This window comes from Suncus etruscus, chromosome 8 (assembly GCF_024139225.1).
Source record: "Suncus etruscus isolate mSunEtr1 chromosome 8, mSunEtr1.pri.cur, whole genome shotgun sequence".
NCBI lineage: Eukaryota > Metazoa > Chordata > Mammalia > Eulipotyphla > Soricidae > Suncus > Suncus etruscus.
The window spans coordinates 93,278,619-93,300,775 of record NC_064855.1 but is presented as its reverse complement, the minus strand read 5'-3'; the positions used below and the strand labels follow the sequence as shown (position 1 = coordinate 93,300,775).

At 34.7% G+C, this 22,157-nt stretch overlaps 1 non-coding gene across 1 annotated transcript; it reads left to right on the top strand.

Annotated features, from left to right (window-relative positions):
- Window positions 1-3,846: 3,846 nt before the first annotated feature.
- On the top strand, window positions 3,847-3,981 carry LOC126016682 (small nucleolar RNA SNORA51). Its single transcript, XR_007498462.1, has one exon. It is a non-coding gene; the product is annotated as a small nucleolar RNA SNORA51 (small nucleolar RNA).
- Window positions 3,982-22,157: the final 18,176 nt, after the last annotated feature.

Genomic DNA, 22,157 nt, shown 5'->3' with positions numbered 1-22,157 from the left:
TATAATCTCCATAGTCCTAAAATGTAATTTTTTGGGGGGTCACACCCAGCAGCGCTCAGGGGCTACTCCTGGTTCTACCTCAGGCTCGGGGGACCATATGGGATGCCAGGATTTGAACCACCATCCTTCTGCATGCAAGGCAAATACCCTACCTCCATGCCATCTCTCTGGCCCCCTGAAATGTAATTTTGTATGATTTTTAATTTATAATTATTTCTGAGAAATTCTATAAAAACAGTACCTTAAGTTAAAAAATACACATAAAACTACATAAATAGAATATTGCCATGTGAAAGATAAAGGAAATTAATATAGTTTATGTCAATATGCAAAAACATACTTTATTTTATTACTGCCTATGTAGAGTAGGTTAGATATTCATAAAATAGTTAAAATTATTCAATGTTAATAATTGGGGCTAGAGTGATAACACAGCATGTAGGACATTTGCCTTGCACATGGCTAACCTGGGTTCAATCTATAGCATCCCATTTGGTCCCTGAGCACCTTAGGAACAATTTCTAAATACAGAGCCAGGATTAAACCGTGAGCAGCACAAGGTGTGACTCAAAAAATAAAAAAATAATATGCTTATTGCTTAAATTGTGAGTTTTCTAGTCATGATCTCAGATAAAGAATTAATAGAAAAATCAAGAAATAATCAAAATGGTATCAGTTTATAGTTATAATATTGGGTAACAATTTGCTTTATGGTTTGCTTTTCTAATTGCATAGTTTAGATGATTTATTAACATTGTCTCATGGCTAAAATGAATCAAGCACTGTAGAGATATTCATATATTAAAAATAAGAAATGAAGGAAAAGTAAGAGAAGTAAAATAAAATGACTTCCAAACATTGGCAAGGGAAGTGGGTATTCCTGAAACTTTATCATAGTAGCTTTGTAATGTATAATAATTTAATAAAAATTAAAAAAAACAGAATAGCAACAAAAAATAAATTCCAGAATGACAGCCACAAATAACACTAGCGGTGAAATCCTATCTACTCTTGAGAAATGAACCTGAACACTGATTTTGTCCTACACTTTTCAGCAGGTAAAGAAAATGAAAAACAGAATTCAGGATCCAGAGAAAAAGCAGACCATCTGATAAAGATTAGTGCAGGTTGCCTTCTACTGAGACAGGAGAGAGCAAATTTCTCTCATTGTCCTTACAAAGAAATACTCTGAGATTTATTTAACATACATCCTTCATACCTTCTTTCAAATACACAATGGTGTATGTGATTGGAATGCTTCTATATATCTTTTTATAAGGTGTTACTATATAACAAAGAACAGCTCAGTAAAAATCACTTTGCCATAAACAGTATATTTCAGGCAACATATACTTTTCTCTGGGTTTGGCTTAATTCAGCAATGGATTTTATTGCCAAAGGAATTTATGGGCAACAAGAATACTTTCCATAGCACTTTTTCTTCTTAAACTTAACACAATTTATAACTAAGCCTTTCTTTTCACTCTAGGCTATAAGCTCATGGAAAAAAAAAAAAAACAGCAATGTGACCCTAGCTTTTTAGCAAAGCATCTGACACGTAGTAAGTATGCAAACATTTGCTCAATATTGAATAAATGCATATTTTTAGGAGTTCCCACAAATATTGCTATTCTGAACCTAGCATTTCAGCATTTTCTCCCATTAAACACCTGGATGGCAGATACTGCTTGTGATAGATCCTTTTAGCAGTACATGATTAATATAATCAGTTGGACTCACTTGAGCTCCTTTCCAATCATGCTAATGATTGCAGCAACTGTGCCTGAAATTAGATAATATATATATATATATATATATATAGCAACAAATGATCATCTTTCATAAAATTGTGTACTAGCAAGCCAACAAAATATGGTTACTAAGCACTAAAGATTTCAGGGAACAGGTGTAAAAGATACATCTTGGAGTTGTATCACTCAAATATGAGAGGCAACAAGTATTTCTACATGTTCCATCACTCATTGGTTGATAGCAACTCCCAGAGGAAAGTTAAATCTTGAACATTCCTGCTTGAATGAGCAAGATCATAGCATACAGAAAACTAACTATGTTGGTGAGGCCTATGGGAATAGAGGTGAGATACTGACAGTATCTGTTATAATAATATGTTTAAAGAAGCAGTTGATATAAAAACTGTAGAGTTTGACAAGTTCCCCAAACAATATTCCATTAATATCCATTTTTAGGAATTAGAAATTTAGAGAAAGAAAACAACTATACATTGTGTTTTATGTTTGTATGTGTATAGATATGCAAATATTTACTTAATTTTGTCCTCTCTCACTTTCAGAGGATTGTACAATGAAGAGTCACACTTAAACAGCACAAAGTTCTCAGAAAAAAAACTCTAGTACTTAAATGACACTTTGGTTTTTGGCCATTTAATTAGTGTTTAACTTAATTATGTATATTAAAATATATTTACTCTCTAATGCTATTAATTGTCAGTGATATATTCAAGCAACTGTATATGAGACAATTCCGTGCAACATTTGGAAACACAAATACGCATCTTCTTGCATCTAAAAATAGTCTTAATAAATAAGGTCAAAATAATGATTAACAAGCAACTTGCAAGAGCAAGGATCATTCACTTTTTCAGTTTATGGTAAATGAAGTTACAAGTCAAAGATAAAATACACTTCATTTTCAATTTCAAATATGCTTCATTTTTGTAATTCTATTTTGGATTTTGTGGTTATGCCAGGCAGTACTCAGGGATGACTACTGGCTTTGTGCTTAGGAATTATTCTTGACAGGGTTCAGGTTACCTTATTGGATAATTGTGCTTGAGCTACCCAAAGGACACCAGGAAGTGATGTCAGTTTAGTGTTGTGCTCTAAGAGCCAGTGTTTTTGGTAGGTTAACTCATTTTTTTTAATTTTGAGTCACACCCACAAATAATCAGTGCTCCCTTGTTCTGTATTCAGAATTATTCCTGGCATCTAGGAAGCCAGGGATTGAACACAGATATACTAAGTGCAGCAAATGCCCTTTCTGCTGTACTTTTCTACAGCCCCAAAATAATTAGCAAAGATACTTTGCTAAATTCTTTGCTAATAAAAATCCATCCATTTAATCAATCAAATGGCAATTTTAGCTTTTTTCAACCATATGACATAATTTCTCATTTTATGAATGAGAGAGCAAAAATGTGCCAAGATTATAGATACACAAATGGTAAAACTATTTAACCTGAGATCTAGACCTTCATAGTTCATTATCATGCTATGTTTCCTTTTTGATAGTTTTAACAGAGCCAAGATTAATATGGATGAGTGGGACTAATACATGGGAAAAAATTCAAGACAGTGTCAAATCTCAAGACGAATTACTAACTTTATCAAATAAACAATGGTTTAAAGTAGTTAATTTTCAAAGAGAAGAAAATTTAGACTATAATAATGTTGACATCAAAGTACGCATATGTTGAACATAGGAAGGTAATATAATGATTGTTATGATTTAAAAATATCTAAAAAGCTTTCTTTTTTTGATTTTTTAATATATATATATAAATATAATCCTTCACCAGTGCAACATTCCCATGACCAATATCCCTAGTGTCCTTCCTCCCCAGCCCACACCAGCCTGTACTCTAGACAGGCTTTCTACGTCCCTCATTCAGTCACATTTTGTTATGATAATTCTCAGTGTAATTATTTCTGTGACTGCACTAAATGATCTCTGTGGTGAGCTTCATGTCAGGAGCTGGATCCCCCAATCCTCCTCTATTTTGTCTCTGAGAATCATTACACAAATGCTTTACATTTTTCTCAAAACCCATAGATGAGGGAGACCATTTTGTGTTTATCTCTCTCCCTCTAACTTATTTCACTCAGCATAATAGATGCTTTCTTTACACTGACTATATAGAAAGAGGAGGTACAGTAAATGCATTCTATATACACCTCAACCCAGGCCCTTTGCCTGGTGTGCATTGTGAATTGGGGGACACACACACAAAAAAAATAATATCTAAAAAGCTATCATACCAATGAGAACAGCACTTTGAAAAATATTTTATTTCTATCAAAAATAATAAAAACTATCAATCTATGAAGATGGCATGTGGTAAAAAAGAAACTCTGAAAAATAAAACCTCTCATCCACTGTTGATAAGATGTTGTCTGATTCAACCACTATGAAAAACAGTATGGAGAGTGGTAAATTTAGAATTGAGCTATTATACCCAGTAATTTCTCTTTTTGGTATGCACATCCAGGACTAAAAAACACTCATTCAAAAGAAATGTATGCACACCATTATTCATTGCTGCTGCAAGTATAATGCTAAGACATGGAATCAACCTAGGTCTCATCAATGGATGAATGCATTATGAAGATGTGGTATATAAATACAATGAATACTATCCAGCTGCAATGAATGTTAAAATCATACAATTTACTGCAATCTGGTTGGGACTGGATGATTTTTTGAGTGAAGTAAACTAGAAGAAGAAACACAGGATGATCTCACTCTTCTGTGGTAAACAGAATAACTGGATGAAAAAAATATAATGTAAAAGGAGCATGTCTAGATTACCCCTAACCTCAGACCTTAATGAGTAGGACAGAAAAATCAAGATGGAAAGAGGATGATGAGAAACAAAATAATGAATATGGGGAGAGAGAACCAATCTTTATTATTTAGATTGTGATGTGGGAGATTGGTTTAGCTAGATATCTAAAGCACAGACTCAACAACATTGAAAACATGAGAGCTAAGGTGAAACCACTGAACTATATAATGTGCCTATAGTAGGCAAGGAGTTGGGTAGGGTTGAGGAATAATAGAGTATGGGAATTCTGATAGTGAGAGTTGACAGTGGTGTTGAGATTGGTGTTAAAATATTTTTCCTAAAACTCAATAATGAATAACTTTGAAAATAAATGTTATTTAATTAAATAAAATTATTTTAAAAATAAAGAAAACATAAGTTAATAGCATATTAACAATTAATCATTGTAAGTAAGAATACTACTATTCACACCTGGACACTATGCAACATTAAATTTTTCTTTTAAGATTGTTTTTGATAGAGTGCTGTTTTTTTCAAGATATCATTATTAACAACAGCTACAAATAAGAAAAGAGGGAAAAGGAAAAAAGAAAAAGAAATAAAGAATACTACCCTTCATATCTATCATTATTAATTTCTCGATTTCATTTTCAGCTGTAAAATAAATCATTTGTTCAAAGTTATATAAATATTAAATCCTTCATGAATAAAACATCAAAATCTTATAAAAAATTTGGGGAATGAAAATAAATATAATTTTGATGCTGATATTGACACATGAGATTGGTCCCATCTTTTAAAAAAATAGACCTCAACCAGAATAAAGTTTCTTCTTAGTATCATTATGACATTTGGATCTGAAAATTTCTTATCAGGGAAAAATTATGCTGTGTATTGTGGGATATTTGATTAATTTCATAGACTATATTACTTATTAATATATTAAAAATTTACCTCAAGACACTGACTTACATTTGAGACATACCCCACTAGATAATAACCACCAATTTAGATTTATTTTTGCATTGCTAAAAATAATTTCAAGTCTTTTTAAGACTTCACAATGTTTTCTTAACACAGTACTATGTATCCAAGAAACAGTAAATTTACTTGTGTATTGATTTTATACAAACATATTATGCCTATATCATGAATTAATTATTCACTCAAAGTGATTTTAAATAAATTATTTGTGTTTTGAGTAAAATTCAGATAAATTGGGTTAAATTTTCAGCACTATTATTCCAATCTTAAATATCAATTAGCTTTAACATCTTTTTTATATTAATTATTCTTGTAATTCATAACTAAGATACTAAGATCTCATTAAATAAATCAACCATAAAAAAGAAGGAAAAAAATAGGTGGAATATGTTATAAGGGGATAATGGGTGTGGAAAGCATTGAGGGGAAGGGACTAGAAGAAGAGAAAAGTGAGAAAGAGGCTCATAAATGCCCTGAAGAACCAAGAATATTTCTCATAGTTGAAGAAAATGAAATATCTGTAGACTTCATACTCACAGATCATGTTTTATCTTGATATTTGATATTTCATTTTGTTAATTGTGTGATATTGGCTAATTCAATAAATTTTCTGTAAATTCAAGCCTCCCAGAGGTTTAAGGAAACTGAGAAACTGAAAAAAAAATTAGAACATAATACATGTTTATTACATTTTCATGTTTATGTTCCCATGATTCTATCATCACCGTTTCTATAAAAATTTTTCATATGTTCCTTTTCAAGTCCAGAAAGTTATGCTATTATCTACGTAAAATATCACTGAAACAAAACAGTGTATCTTCCCATGAAGTTAGTAACCTTTGTGCTTGCTTGATTCTCATGTTACTGTTTACTCAACAGTTCCTAAGAACAACTGTCTTCCTCTCTATATCACCAAGATCAATAAACTTGGTACCAAAAAATCACAAAGATTTCAGACAATCAAGGGTCGGCAGCAATAGCACAGTAGGTAGGGTGTTTGTCTTGCACATGGCTGACACTGCTTTGATCCCTGGCATTCCAAAGCTTGCCAAGGAGTGATTTATGAATGCAGAGCCAGGAGTAACCCCGGAGTGCCAACCCAAAACACAAGCAAGCAAAAACAAACAGAGATTTGGAGGACAGAGGGATTATCATCTGAAAATTAGTTTCCAGTTTCCATATTAAAATAAATCTACCTCTAGTTTAGGTAATTAATGCTTGGTATATATTATTTTATAAAACAAAAATTTTAAATGATAAAAAACATAAAAAAATCTCTATTTTCTATCTCAATGTTTTCTGTTTTCCTTTTTATTTTTTTAAGATGTTACTGAGCTTTTTGTTTGGTTTTGTTTAGGGATGCACCCAGCAATACTAAGCAGTTAGTCCTGCCTAAAAACTAGGAATTATTTCTGGTGTTGTCTGGGTGAATACATGGGATATTTTATTTATTGTAATTTATTGTGAGGGTGATAAATTGTGTATTTATTGTGGGGATTTATTGTGAGGACCCTCCCCATATTCATTATTTTGTTTCTCATCATTCTCTTTCTATCCTTGATTTTTTTGTCCTACTCAGTATGAGCTTAGGGGTAATGTAGAATCCTCCTTCCATTTATTATTTCTTCTGGATCTACATCTGGTGGTACTTGGGGATTACTATTATGCTGTGTTCAGGGGTCACTCTTGTTGGCACTCTGGGAACCATAAGTGATGCCAGGTATCAAACCCTGGTTGGCTGCATGAAATGCAAGCACCTTACCAACTGCCCTATCCGTATTTCCCTGAGATATTATTGAATTAAATCTACTCTAAAGTGCTTCTCAGAGTCTAACAATAGTAAAATATCCTTTCTGTCCACCCTTAGCATTTTTAATTATACCACTCATTTAATGTTACATAGTGTAAGATAAATTTATTCAAAGGAGTTAATGCCTGTCCTTTCCTCATTTCAGCTACTCTTTTTAAACTAAAAATTGTACAATAGCAAGATATACATAATGGAAAGCTTTTAAAAAATAGAATATGTTTAGAAGTGTACTATTTCTTTGACTAAAGAACTTTATAATAATGACAAAAACAAACAACTAAAATAATACTATCTCTATAACTTCAATGTCCTGTTAAATAACCTGTCAAACTCCTTTCAGTAAATTCAAATTATTTACAAATATTGAATTTATGAAAACACATGTCTAAGGAAGCCATAAAAAACAAATTCAATTTCCTTGAATAGTCAATGCATTTAATAACTCTACAAAGTATAGAAGAGCAATTTTACTTAAGTTTATAAAACATATGAGACAGCAAACATAAGATGCATCAGTAAAAATGCACTCAGACAAAAATAGAGTAGTTTTATAATTGAAAACCAGAAGAAACACTATTCCAGAAATTTAGGTAAGTATACTTGACCCCCCCCTAAAAATTAAAGAGATATAGTATTTTACAAGTTGAGCAATCAAAGAAGCACATTTTTAAGATAAAGATTGTTAGGCCAGAGCAATGGTACAGCTGGTAGGGCTCATGTTTTGTATGTGGCTCACATGGGTTTCATCCCAAGCATCCCAAATGACCCACAAGAAGTGGTTCCTGAGTGTAGAGTCAGGAGTAACCCCAAGCACCACTGAGTGGGACCCCAAAACAAAACTGAAACAAAGAAGTTAGAGATTTTCATAAAGGTGTATTATTAGGGAGCACTCTTGATGTCAGAATCTATAAAAGTGGAGAAGAGTGAAGTGAAGATAAGGAGAGGAGAGGGAAGGAGAAGAGAATTTGGCAGAGGAAGATAATGAGATGTAGATGAACTTTTTTTTTTATGAAAAAGTGTTTCATGGTTTTAATCATTTGGGTGAGTAGAATGAGACTTTACATCTCCAGGCTAAGAGAACTTAGAGAACTGTGACTCTCTCTTCTCAACTTACTTGTTCTGAAAAGATATCACTGAAAGCACTAAGTAGGTGAGATACAGCACCTTATTCCCAAAGAAAATTCTAGATGAAATCACAGAAACTATTACTTCTATACTGATTTTACTTCATGTTTTTTTCAAGGCTGCTTTTAGAAAACATAATTCAAAATAACTCAAAGACCACCATTCTTATCTCTTTCCCCCATGAAGTAGAGTGATCTGTAAAAAAAAGCTATAAGTATATGATTTTATTTTTGAAAGTATCAATGACTGTAAATATTACCAACATTTACTAGAAGGAGGGGCTAAAGTATCAGTATGTAAAGAGTTTTATTTTGGGTCTTAGTGTGAAATTTATAGACTCAAATCTTCATGCTCTTCTATTCTTTTCATTTGTTAGGGGTATGCACAGTGGTGCTCAAAGGATGTTGCTCATGGTTTTACACTCAAGAATTACTCCTGGCAGGTTTGGGGGACCAAATGGAATGCAAGGGATCAAACCTGGATCAGTCACTTGCAAGACAAATGCCCTACCTGCTATATTATAACTCCAACCCCAGCTCTACTATTCTTTAATATAAAAAAGTATCTTACACATAATGTTTAATTCCTGCTTCCTAACCAAACTATTTCCTAGGAACCATATATCAAAATGATCTATCTATAGGTATAAGTGTGCATAATAGTATAGTGTATATAATAGGTGAATATATACAAACACATAAATATTTAGAAAATAAAGGTTTCATATTTTCAAGTCAAATTTTCTTCTTTTAACTGGTTATAGGAAAATATGTGTATAATATCAGGCAAATGGCAGTTACCTCTCTTGGTTGCTCTGTTGTTGTGTTGTGTTGTATCAGTCAGGGAATCTGCAAGTGTCACTCTTATAAGCTAATGTTCATTGACCTAATCTTGGGTTATTTACTATTTATTTATACTGAAATTATCTTTAATTGATTCTGTTTGCAATTAAGAAGAGAAGTCAAGGGCCCGGAGAGATAGCACAGCGGTGTTTGCCTTGCAAGCAGCGGATCCAGGACCTAAGGTGGTTGATTCGAATCCCGGTGTCCCATATGGTCCCCCGTGCCTGTCAGGAGTATTTCTGAGCAGACAGCCAGGAGTAACCCCTGAGCACCGCCGGGTGTGGCCTAAAAAAAAACAAAAAAGAAAAGAAGAGAAGTCAAGTTGGCCATAATTTTTCTTACTTTTGAGACTGCTTGAAAATATTATCCTATGTGCTTGTTTGCTGGCATTGAATAAGTGGATTATTTAATACACCAAGGGATCTCTTGCAAGGAAAGTATTACAAGACCTCTTATTCTAATCTACTTTTCTTAGCTCAACCTTTACATATATTTAGTCTCTGAAATCATAGCTCAAGAAGCTACAGTATGTACAGTTATGGCTAATCTAAACTTCTCAGAGGAGAAATGACAAAATTTAAACAGGACAAAGAAATAGTATAGTGGGTTGTTTCAGAGGATGAAAAATGACACAGATTCCATTTCTAGCACCTCAGATGCTTCTGTAAGTGCTTAGGAATGATCCCTAAGCACAGACAGCCAAAAGTATGCCCCAAGCATCAATGTACATGACCAAAAAAATAAATAAATAAAAATTAAAATTAAAAAAAAACAAGAAGAAGAAAAAGAAAAAGAATTACAAATGCTCTAAAATTGAGAGATATGATGAATGGTATATTCACTATTAACTGCCATAAAAAATTTTATGATAAACCAGTAGAAAAGGTGAGATATACACTAACTGACATCTTGATTCCTATATCATTCCCTGTCAGCCACATAAAACTGACCTACGTATAAATCTGCTATAGTAAGTCAAGTAGCAATATCTGTTGATGTCCAGAAAGACAGCCACATTTCTGATTCTGTTGGACAATGAAGTGTCCCCATGACATCACAGATATACATGCTCTCAATAATCGTGATGTTAGTCCTGATAGTAGCTACTTGCAATAATAATAACTAGCCAAAGTGACAAAAATTTGAATAAGTCTCCTCAGAATCACTTTTGTTTTTTTTGGTACCACATCAAGTAGTCTTCAGGGATTACTCTTGGCTCAAGTAGTAAACAGAGGACACTATGGATGCTGGTAAGCCCTGTGAAAGGCAAGTACACTACACTACCTGCTGTGCTAGCTCTCTGACCCCACCTTCAAGACTCTTATTCATTACAAAAGCAAAATATTTAGGAATAAAAAATCATGAAGTGTAAATCTCTAAATTCTGTTGTGTATTTAAAAAATTAAAACCTATAAGCTCTGACAAAATCTAGCTTTAGAAAAAAATTAGTTGTCGTGTCTGTTTTTTTTTTCTCCAATAACATCTAAATATGGTATAAAATGTATGTCAAAGGATGCTACTATAGTCAAAACAAATTTAGAAAAAATCTTAATGGTTAATTCTAAGGCAGGAGACATATTACTTAAATGCCAAGGTCAATCATATTTTTCAAGTTGAATGATGAGGTAATTTTTATTCTGACACCCTAAGTCAAAGACCATAGGCAACATGCCAAAGCAGTATGTTAAGGTTGGCAGATTGTACACACAGGAAAACTTAAAACAGTAACACAAATTCACTTTTTTAATTGACAAAGTTTTCCCTAGTTTTTACAGACATCCTTATTCAGCACATTTCCTGAATTCGATTTCTCTTTGGCAAATATTCTTTCTGGAGGTAAAGAGAATCCAAAATAAATCCATCTGTACTGCTCACCTCCCAAGATGATTTCCTCAAGCCAAACTCAAGTAGACTAATCTTCTGAGTTACAGCACATCCATTCAACAGATATGCTGGGTAATTACATTTTAGGGGAGGGGTGAAGAAGGTGAGTCTCAGAACTGATCCCTAATAGCCTCCAGTCATCTCCCTGGCAGCATATTAGGAGAAAATTTAGTTAATTTGTACTCTACAGTCCTTAACTTCAACCTGTTTGAGATAATTGAAGCATGAGTGGAAGGAGATGAGCATTTTAATACTGACATCTTGATTCCCCGGAAGCCCAAGATTAATTCTGTCCTAACATTCCATCTCAATTTGAGACAGACTGTCTCTGTGAACATACCTCCAGAATATTAAAATCCTGACTTCTTTGTAACAATGCATCATTAGTCCTCATATCTTTTCAGTGACTCATAAGGCGATCTCACAAAAGGCTGGCCCTAGAGTTTCTAAATAAGCACAATCAAAAAAAAATCTAATTTTTTTCCAATTCTATTCAGAAATTTCATTATCTCCTGGGAAACCAAGGTTTTATTTGTAGAATGAGAAGTTAGGATAATATGATAACCATGACATTTGCTCTCTAACATTCCACAATTCTAAATGTAAATCTTCTAAAGCAGGTTTTTAAATGACACGACAGAGTTTTGCATCTTATAGCTATCAATTCTCTTATGTTCTGTCCTCTGAATTGGTTCGATTCAACTTGCTTGCTTGCAGGGTCAATTCCCCACCAGCTCTTGGTTAAATTACTGCACTGAATGTCTGACTGATGCAGCCATATTCATAAGTGTAACTATTCTAGCCTTTAATTTCTAACTTGTCATTTTATCTCCAACAGAATCCCACTGCTCTTCAATTTCAAGTTGCAAAGCTTTCACTAACTTGGAAGACTTGATTTTATCTGGAAACTATTAGATTTAATTTTAACATATTATCTAACAGATTCATCTCAATTTTACCACATTCCTATCTAGCACATTATTCTAATTTATTGGACCTTTTCCCATAATCACCACAAAACATCCTCACTATATACCAAATTGCAACTCCTATTTCTCCTATTGCTTCGTATGGTAAACACCCCTGATGCAACAATGGACAATCCTGTTCCACCGAACTCACTTTCTCTTACATTCTCTCTCAATATTCTATATTTTTTCTTTGAAGAATACTTCACAATACTAATGGACCATATCTGGTGGTACTATTTCATATATATCAATATATATTTCCCTCAAAACACTGGTTTTTCTAATTTCTGTATACTGAAACACAGGATTAGACACCAAAAAAAAACTGTTTGAAGAAGAGTCATAAAAACAGAAATAGCTTGTGGCTGGATTTATTTTTCAGAAGGATTTTTGCCTTGCTCACACTTGACTTGGGTTTGATATCAGACACCACATGTGATCCCCTGAGCCCTGCCAGGAGTCATCCCTTAGCACAGAGACAGGAATAGTCCTAAAGACCAATAGGTGTGGATCGAAAAAACAAGACATTTTGAAATAGCTCTAATTAAATGCTGAATTATCCTTGTGTAATCTAGTTTTATAGACTTTTTATTGTTTCTTCTTATTTTTAAATTGATAAGATTACAATAGATAACTGAAAAAAATCACAAAGCATTACTTGCCTTGTAATGTGATTCAACTTTCTAGACCAGTTCTTTGCATTTGAAAAAACACACTGTTCCAAATATTAATAATGCACATTATTCAGCCAGGCCTTACATATAGCCTTTGTAAATTATTACTGTTATATTAGCATCTTTACATAGTATAGTTTTAGTCAACTACTTTTGGAAGACAGAAAACAGAAATTCTATTTATCTCAATTGAACTAATTTATATGAATCACATACAGTCTTAAAAGAGTTTCTGTGAAGCTCATTATAAGAAAAGGTAAAATATGCTGAAATAAACAAAAATCATAAATTAGGCAGTAGTAAAAGAAGTCTGTAAATAGAGGTCAGCATATTACTATAAATTTAAAAATTATATTTCTTTTGTTTGGGGGCCACATCTTTCAGTGATAAGGGCTTATTCCTGGTTCTGCATTCTGGGATCACTTTTGATGGGTTCTTGGGACCAAATGGAATTGTAAGGATTTAAACCAGGGTGGCTATGTGCAAAGCAAGTGTCCTTTCTGTTTTACTATCACTGAGGTCACAAAATAAATTTATTTTATATTAAGTAATGCAAAGTAAATTGTGTTCATTTAGAATAAAGAAAATATATCATTTAATTTCTGTTCAAATGTATCATATTGCTCTTTGTATTTTGTGATCATTTTTCATAGAAAGATTTACTTATTTGTAGACTCTCAAAGGATACTCTGACAGTTTATAAGTATCATTCAAAGTTTTAGGTAGAAAAAGAAAAGGAGGCTAAACTAACATCAATAATAATTCTTCTCCTTCTACCTACCCTTCTTTTTTTTTTCTCTAAACTCATATTCAATAGTATAAATTCAGTTGGTAAGATGGACAGGGGAAGGGAAAAATAGAAATGGAGACAGAACAGAGCATGAAAACCGGCAAAGCTTTGCAAAAGCCGGCTCCCTGTGTGTGACACCAGGCGGGGAAAATCCGCGAAAGTACACCAGCAGAGTGGGGCCCAACTGTAAAAAACTGTGAGTGTGACCTGTCTATGTCTGTCTACTGTCCTCTTGCGTGAAACTCTTGCGAGTGGGGCAAAAAGAGGCTCCAGAAACCTCGCTCGCCCAGACGCCATTTTCAGGGAGGGACTACAGAGCATGAAAACCAGCAAGACTTTGCAAAAGCAGGCTCCCTGTGTGTGACACCAGGTGGGGAAAATCCGCGAAAGTACACCAGCCCAGTGGGGCCCAACTGTGAAAAACTGTGAGTGTGACCTGTCAATGTCTGTCTACTGTCCTCTTGCATGAAACTCTTGTCAGTGGGGCAAAAAGAGGCTCCAGAAACCTCGCTCGCCCAGACGCCATTTTCAGGGAGGGACTACAGAGCATGAAAACCGGCAAAGCTTTGAAAAAGCCGGCTCCCTGTGTGTGACATCAGGAGGGGAAAATCCACAAAAGTACGGCTGCCCAGTGGGGCCCAACTGTGATAAACTGTGAGCGCGAACTTTATATGTCTGTCTATTGTCCTCTTGCGTGAAACTCTTGCGAGTGGGGCAAAAAGAGGGTCCAGCGGAGCACAGCTGCTCCGCTTCACTACGCGGCCGTGCACTCTTTCTAAGGAAAGAACACCATTGCAACAAGAAGGAAAAATCACACTAAGAACGGCGCTATATCACAGAAGCAAACAATTCTCTCCAGACTGTCTTCTCTGTTGCATGCTCGAGCCTAAGATTTGACCCAGGGTGAGGCTTCATCCACGGAGGACTCCCCTCCCTTAGAGGCAAGTCAGCCCATCCAGAAAGGGAGGAGCCAGAGGAATGTGCTGCCTGCATCATATAGACAATGAATACCACAACAACACGTAGAAAAACCCACAATACAAGTGTGACAATGGGGAAACAACACAGGCCAGCATCAGACATAGAGAATGAAGATGACAATTCTGAGGACCAGATAATGACCAACCAACTAATCAACCTCTCAGATAAGGACTTGAGACTAGCAATATGGAAGATGCTCAAAGAACTCCAAGAAACCATGGATCGAGTTGAACAGAACACTAATAAGAACCAAGAAAATATGAAGACAGAAATCACAAAACTCCAAACTGAAATAACATGTCAACTAACAAGACTGAAAAAGTCAGTAAACGAAGTGAATGACAAAATGGATAAGCTCTGGGACAGGGTATCAGAAGCTGAGAATAGACTTGGTGCTGTGGAAGATGAGATACATAACAATTCCATACAGCAGGAGAGATTGGACAAAAAACTTAAAGCAAATGAGCAGACAATGGAAAAATTAGTCAAAGAATGGGAACAGATGAAAATAGAAGTCTATGATAAGATCAACAGAAACAACTTAAGAATCATTGGAGTCCCAGAGACCCAGGAAGAAAATTTCCAGGAAGAATCAACGGTCAAGAACATTATTAAAGAGAAACTTCCAGAGCTAAAGAATATATGTGATCAAATCCTGCATGCCCGAAGAGTTCCAACCAAAAGAGACCCCAGAAAAACCACCCCAAGACACAGCCTAGTCACAATGACAAATCCCACAGATAGAGACAGAATTCTGAAAACAGCAAGACCAAAAGGGGAAATGACGTTCAAGCAAGCTTCCCTGAGATTTACAGCAGACCTGTCACCAGAAACACTCAATGCCAGAAAGCAGTGGTGGGATATAGTGACAAGACTGAATGAAATGAATGCGTCACCCAGAATACTATACTCAGCAAAACTCACTTTCCGGTTTGACGGAAGAATACATGGTTTCACAGACAAAAAACAGCTCAGAAACTTCACAGACACAAAACGAGTCTTAAGAGAAAAACTGAAAGACCTAATCTAAGACAAGAGTACCCAAAAAGACACACCAAATTTTGAAATAGAGATGGCGTTAAATCCCAGGACAATTCTTTCTCTCAACGTCAATGGACTAAATGCACCAGTTAAGAGACACAGAGTGGCTAAATGGATCAAAAAACTCAATCCAACCTTCTGCTGCCTACAAGAAACGCACCTGAATAGTCAGAACAAACATAGACTCAAAATAAAAGGCTGGAGAAAAATTATCCAAGCAAACAACACCCATAAAAAAGCTGGAGTGGCCATACTAATATCAGATAATGCAAACTTTATACTCAGGAAGGTTGTAAGGGACAAAGATGGACAGTTTATATTAATCAAGGGGTACGTAGAGCAGGAAGAATTCACTCTCCTAAACATATATGCACCGAATGAGGGGCCAGCAAAATATTTAATACAACTGTTGACAAATCTGAAAAATAATATCAACAACAACACAATAATTGTGGGGGAACTTAACACGGCTTTGTCAACACTGGATAGGTCAACCCGACTGAAACCCAACAAGAATATACTAGACCTGAGGAGAGAAATGGAAGAAAGAGGCCTAGTGGATATATATAGGACACTCCATCCCCAGAAACCTGGATACACATTCTTCTCCAATGTACATGGGACATTCTCCAGGATAGACTACATGCTGGCGCATAAAACATACCTCCATAAGATCAAGAGGATAGAAATTTTGCAGACTACCTTCGCTGACCACAAGGCTCTGAAATTATTTGTGAACTCCAAAGGGACTCAGAAGAAACACTTTGACACCTGGAAGTTAAACAGCCTCATGCTCAATAACCAGTGGGTCCGAGATGAAATCAAGGAGGAAATCAAAAGGTTCCTGGAAACAAATGACAATAAAGACACAAACTCTCAGAACTTATGGGACACAGCAAAAGCAGTACTAAGAGGAAAATTTATAGCTTTGCAAGCACACATCAGGAAGGAAGAAGGAGCTTACCTGAGTAGCTTAATGACACAGCTAATAGAACTAGAAAATGCTTAACAAAAGGACCCAAGAATAGGACGACAGAAGGAAATAACAAAGCCGAGAGCAGAAATCAACGAAGTGGAAACCCAAAAAACAATCCGAAAGATCAACGAAAGCAGAAGTTGGTTCTTTGAAAAAATAAACAAGATTGAAAGACCACTGGCAAACCTAACAAAGAAAGAGAGAGAGAGAAACTTGATAACTCGTATCAGGAATGAAAAAGGAGAGATCACTACTGATATGACAGAGATTCAAAGGGTAATCAGAAACTACTTTGAAAAACTCTACACCACTAAAAATGAGAACCTGTAAGAAATGGATAAATTCTTGGACTCTTAAAATCTTCCACGGTTGAAGGAAGAGGATGTAGCATATCTAAACAGCCCCATCACCATTGATGAAATTAAAACAGTAATCAAATGTCTGCCAAAAAACAAAAGCCCAGGTCCAGATGGATTCACTAATGAATTCTATCAAACTTTCCAAGAGGAACTACTGCCAATCTTGGCAAGACTCTTTCATGAAATTGAACAAACAGAAACACTTCCAAATAGCTTTTATGAAGCCAACATCACCTTGATACCTAAACCAGACAGAGATGCTACCAAAAAAGAAAATTACAGACCAATATCACTGATGAATGCAGATGCAAAGATCCTCAACAAAATCCCGGCAAATAGGATTCAATGCCTCGTTAAAAAGATCATCCACTATGATCAAGTAGGTTTCATTCCAGGAATGCAAGGATGGTTTAACATCCGTAAATCTATCAACATAATACACAACATCAATAACAAGAAAAATAAAAACCACATGATCATATCAATAGATTCAGAGAAAGCATTTGATAAGGTCCAACACCCATTCTTGATCAAAACTCTCAGCAAAATGGGAATGGAAGGAACCTTTCTCAATATAGTGAAGGCCATCTACCACAAGACAGTGGCAAATATTATCCTCAATGGAGAAAAACTGAAAGCCTTCCCTCTAAATTCTGGCACAAGACAAGGCTGTCCTCTCTCACCACTCCTATTCAACATAGCACTGGAAGTACTTGCTATAGCGATTAGGCAAGAAAAGGATATCAAGGGAATCCAGATAGGAAAGGAAGAAGTCAAGCTCTCACTGTTTGCAGATGACATGATACTCTACTTAGAAAACCCTAAAGACTCTATCAAAAAGCTTCTAGAAACAATAGACTCATATAGCAAGGAGGCAGGCTACAAAATTAACACATAAAAATCAATGGCCTTTCTATACACCAATAGTAATAAGGATGAAATGGACATTAAGAAAACAACCCCATTCACACAAACTCAAATATCTTGGAATCAACTTGACTAAATATGTGAAGGACCTATACAAAGAAAACTATAAAACTCTACTCCAAGAAATAAGAGAGGACACACGGAAATGGAAACGCATACCCTGCTCATGGATTGGCAGGAATAACATCATCAAAATGGCAATACTCCCCAAGGCATTATACAGATTTAATGCCATCCCTCTAAAGATACCTATGACATTCTTCAAAGAAGTGGATCAGACACTTTGGAAATTCATTTGGAACAATAAACACCCTCGAATAGCTAAAGCAATCATTGGGAAAAAGAATATGGGAGGAATTACTTTCCCCAACTTTAAACTGTACTACAAAGCAACAGTTATCAAAACAGCATGGTATTGGAATAAGGATAGGTCCTCAGATCAGTGGAATAGGCTTGAATACTCAGAAAATGTTCCCCAGACTTACAACCACCTAGTTTTTGATAAAGGAGCAGGAAATCCTAAACCGAGCAGGGAAAGCCTCTTCAACAAGTTGTGTTGGCACAATTGGATAGCCACTTGCAAAAAATTGAACTTAGACCCCCAGCTAACATCATGTACGAAGGTAAAATCCAAATGGATTAAAGACCTCGATATCAGCCCCAAAACCATAAGATATATAGAACAGCACATAGGCAAAGCACTCCAGGACATTACAGGCATCTTCAAGGAGGAAACTGCACTCTCCAAGCAAGAGAAAGCAGAGATTAACAGATGGGAATATATTAAGCTGAGAAGCTTCTGCACCTCAAAGGAAATAGTGCCCAGGATACAAGAGCCACCCACTGAGTGGGAGAAACTATTCACCCAATACCCATCAGATAAGGGCTAATCTCCAAAATATACAAGGCACTGACAGAACTTTACAAGAAAAAAACATCTAACCCCATCAAAAAATGGGGAGAAGAAATGAACAGACACTTTGACAAAGAAGAAATACACATGGCCAAAAGACACATGAAAAAATGTTCCACATCACTAATCATCAGGGAGATGCAAATCAAAACAACGATGAGATACCACCTCACACCCTAGAGAATGGCACACATCACAAAGAATGAGAATCAACAGTGTTGGCGGGGATGTGGAGAGAAAGGAACTCTTATCCACTGCTGTTGGGAATGCCGTCTAGTTCAACCTTTATGGAAAGCGATATGGAGATTCCTCCAAAAACTGGAAAACGAGCTCTCATACGATCCAGCTATACCACTCCTAGGAATATACCCTAGGAACACAAAAATACAATACAAAAACCCCTTCCTTACACCTATATTCATTGCAGCACTATTTACCATAGCAAGACTCTGGAAACAACCAAGATGCCCTTCAACAGACGAATGGCTAAAGAAACTGTGGTACATATACACAATAGAATATTATGCAGCTGTCAGGAGAGATGAAGTCATGAAATTTTCCTATACATGGATGTACATGGAATCTATTATGCTGAGTGAAATAAGTCAGAGAGAGAGAAAAACGCAGAATGGTCTCACTCATCTATGGGTTTTAAGAAAAATGAAAGACACCCTTGTAATAATAATTATCAGACACAAAAGAGAAAAGAGCTGGAAGTTCCAGCTCACCTCAGGAAGCTCACCACAAAGAGTGATGAGTTTAGTTAGGGAAATAACTACATTTTGAACTGTCCTAATAATGAGAATGTATGAGGAAAACGGAGAGTCTGTCTAGAGTACAGTCGGAGGTCGGGTGGGGCAAAGGGAGACTTGGGACATTGGTGATGGGAATGTTGCACTGGTGATGGGTGGTGTTCTTTACATGACTGAAACCCAAACACAATCATGTATGTAATTAAGGTGTTTAAATAAATTTATAAAAAAAAAAGAAATGGAGACAGAAAAATAGAGTACAGAAGAATTGTACAAGGGATTTAGAAATAATGCTCACCTTTTTCATAAGTAAAACAATTTAGTAAAATATAAGCCAAAATAGATAGAATACCATTCTACCTTGTTCTGTAATATCTAGACATACTCAAGGACACATAAACCCAAGCCAATAACAGTGGGCATTGAAATCAAATCAGAGACCTAAACGAAGTCTTTGTAAGTACTTCTTTTGTTTTCCTTTCATATTATCTAATACAGTAACTAATATGATTACTTTGCTTAATGCAGTATAATATTTAAACACAGCGTTCATAAGTGGTAAGTTAAATATGTTTTCTAAGATAGAGAGAGTTCACTGCAGGAATATCTAAAACAAGATAAAATATGAAAAATTATATACGTTAAATTGAGTTGAAAAAAGTGAAAATATGAAGAAAGTTTTGTGATTGAGAAACCATTTGGTACCGAAAATTGAACCAGTGCTTCTGTATGCAAAACATATATTTAGGTCCAGATAAATAATAAAGTTGATAAGGCACTTACTTTGTACACAGCCAATCAGGCCTCACATATGGCCCCACAAGCCTCTCCAGAAGTGATTCCTAAGTGCAGAGCCAGAGTAGGCCCTGAGCACGACCAGGTATGTCTCAATTTCAACCCCCCAAACCAATATACTCAAGCCCTTTGAAATATTTTCCCAGGCAAGGTACAGTTAAATTTTTATTGAAAATAAAATTGTGCATAGAATGACAATTACATACACAACATCATGCCTCTGTTAAGTAGAAGTTTTAGGTAATGTGGCTTAGAATCTGAAATAGTTTATTGCTACAAGATTAATTTAAATCCACTGACATATTCAAAATGTGAAATAACCTTTTATTCTATTAGAAACAATGTGAGATCTGTATAAAAGGAAAGATAGATCCTGTGGTTTTTATCCATTCAAGACTCATACTAATCAAAACATTGGCCAACTATATTATTACCTGCTAGTGCTACTTTTTCACACTTAATCAATTTAGAGCCCCTCATTTTATTTATTAGTATATCATATGTCCGAAAATTTCAGGTTGATGTCTAGAATATACTTATAAAAATCAACAATTAAAAAAACCACCTGATTAATCAATAGACAGAGGATCTTAATAGTAAGCTTTCAAAACCAAATACAAATGTCAATAGGGCATGAAAAATATTTTCATATTTCAAAATTAGTGATTGCAAGTCAAAATAACAAGGAAGCATTACACCAGTGAGAATGACTATTATTCAAATAAAAAGAGAAAGCAGTAGAAAAAATGTAAAGATACTTACATGTTAATAAATAATTATAAATTAGTATAGTCATAGATTAGTATGGATACTCCTAAATTATTAGCCTAAATATCAATAATTCATTTTATCACTTCTGATTATTTTCCCATAATACAAACATTAATTGAAACACATATATGTATATTAATGCCTATTGCACATTTGAAGAAGTCTAGAGCTAGAAAACTAAGAGGTCCCTGGTTAATAACAGGAAAGAATATGTATTATATATACATTGATATATTATTTAGCTATAGTAACATACAATTCTTCCATTTAAAACAGTACTGATTTCTCTAGAGGTATCTTAATTAGTACTATTAGTCAGATGGAGGCAAATATTATATGGTTTCACTTATATGTGTGGTACATAAAGAAAACAAACTAAAATTAAATATGAAATTTATTTGTATTTGAAAAATAAATCATTGTAGACATATTGCTTTGAAAGTAGGGTATAAGTAAAAATAGAGGCAAGAAGCAAGAAAGTATAAGACAAAAGTTTCTCAAGTGCACTATATATTCATAATGACAGATAATTAGACCATGATAACAGAAGAATCTTACTGGTATACCTATCACATCTACACTAGTACAAAATGCCATATATACAGGACTAGAGAAATAGTACTGCAGGGTAGGGCTATTTAATGGAATTCCATATTAGTGATTATGGATGCAGGAACATGCATACATAATCTAAACATTTAAAAACATTAATATGTGATTTATTGAGGAAATTCCAGAAAGAATACTTAAATATTTATGTTGAATAAAATATAAAGAACACCTTTAATCAAGTAGAACTAGATATTTATTTACTTTATTCTATATCAAGACAATTCTTACTATCTCAGAAATAATATCTTAGGAAATATTCTTCTATAATCCATAATACAGTTTGGCACAATTCTGACATAAAATAGAAGGATTTAGATTTTAAAGAAATCTAAATTTAGTTTCAAAGACAGTGCAATTCCATATATAATTATTACTAATAGTCAGGAAATTGTGAATGATCTCATGCA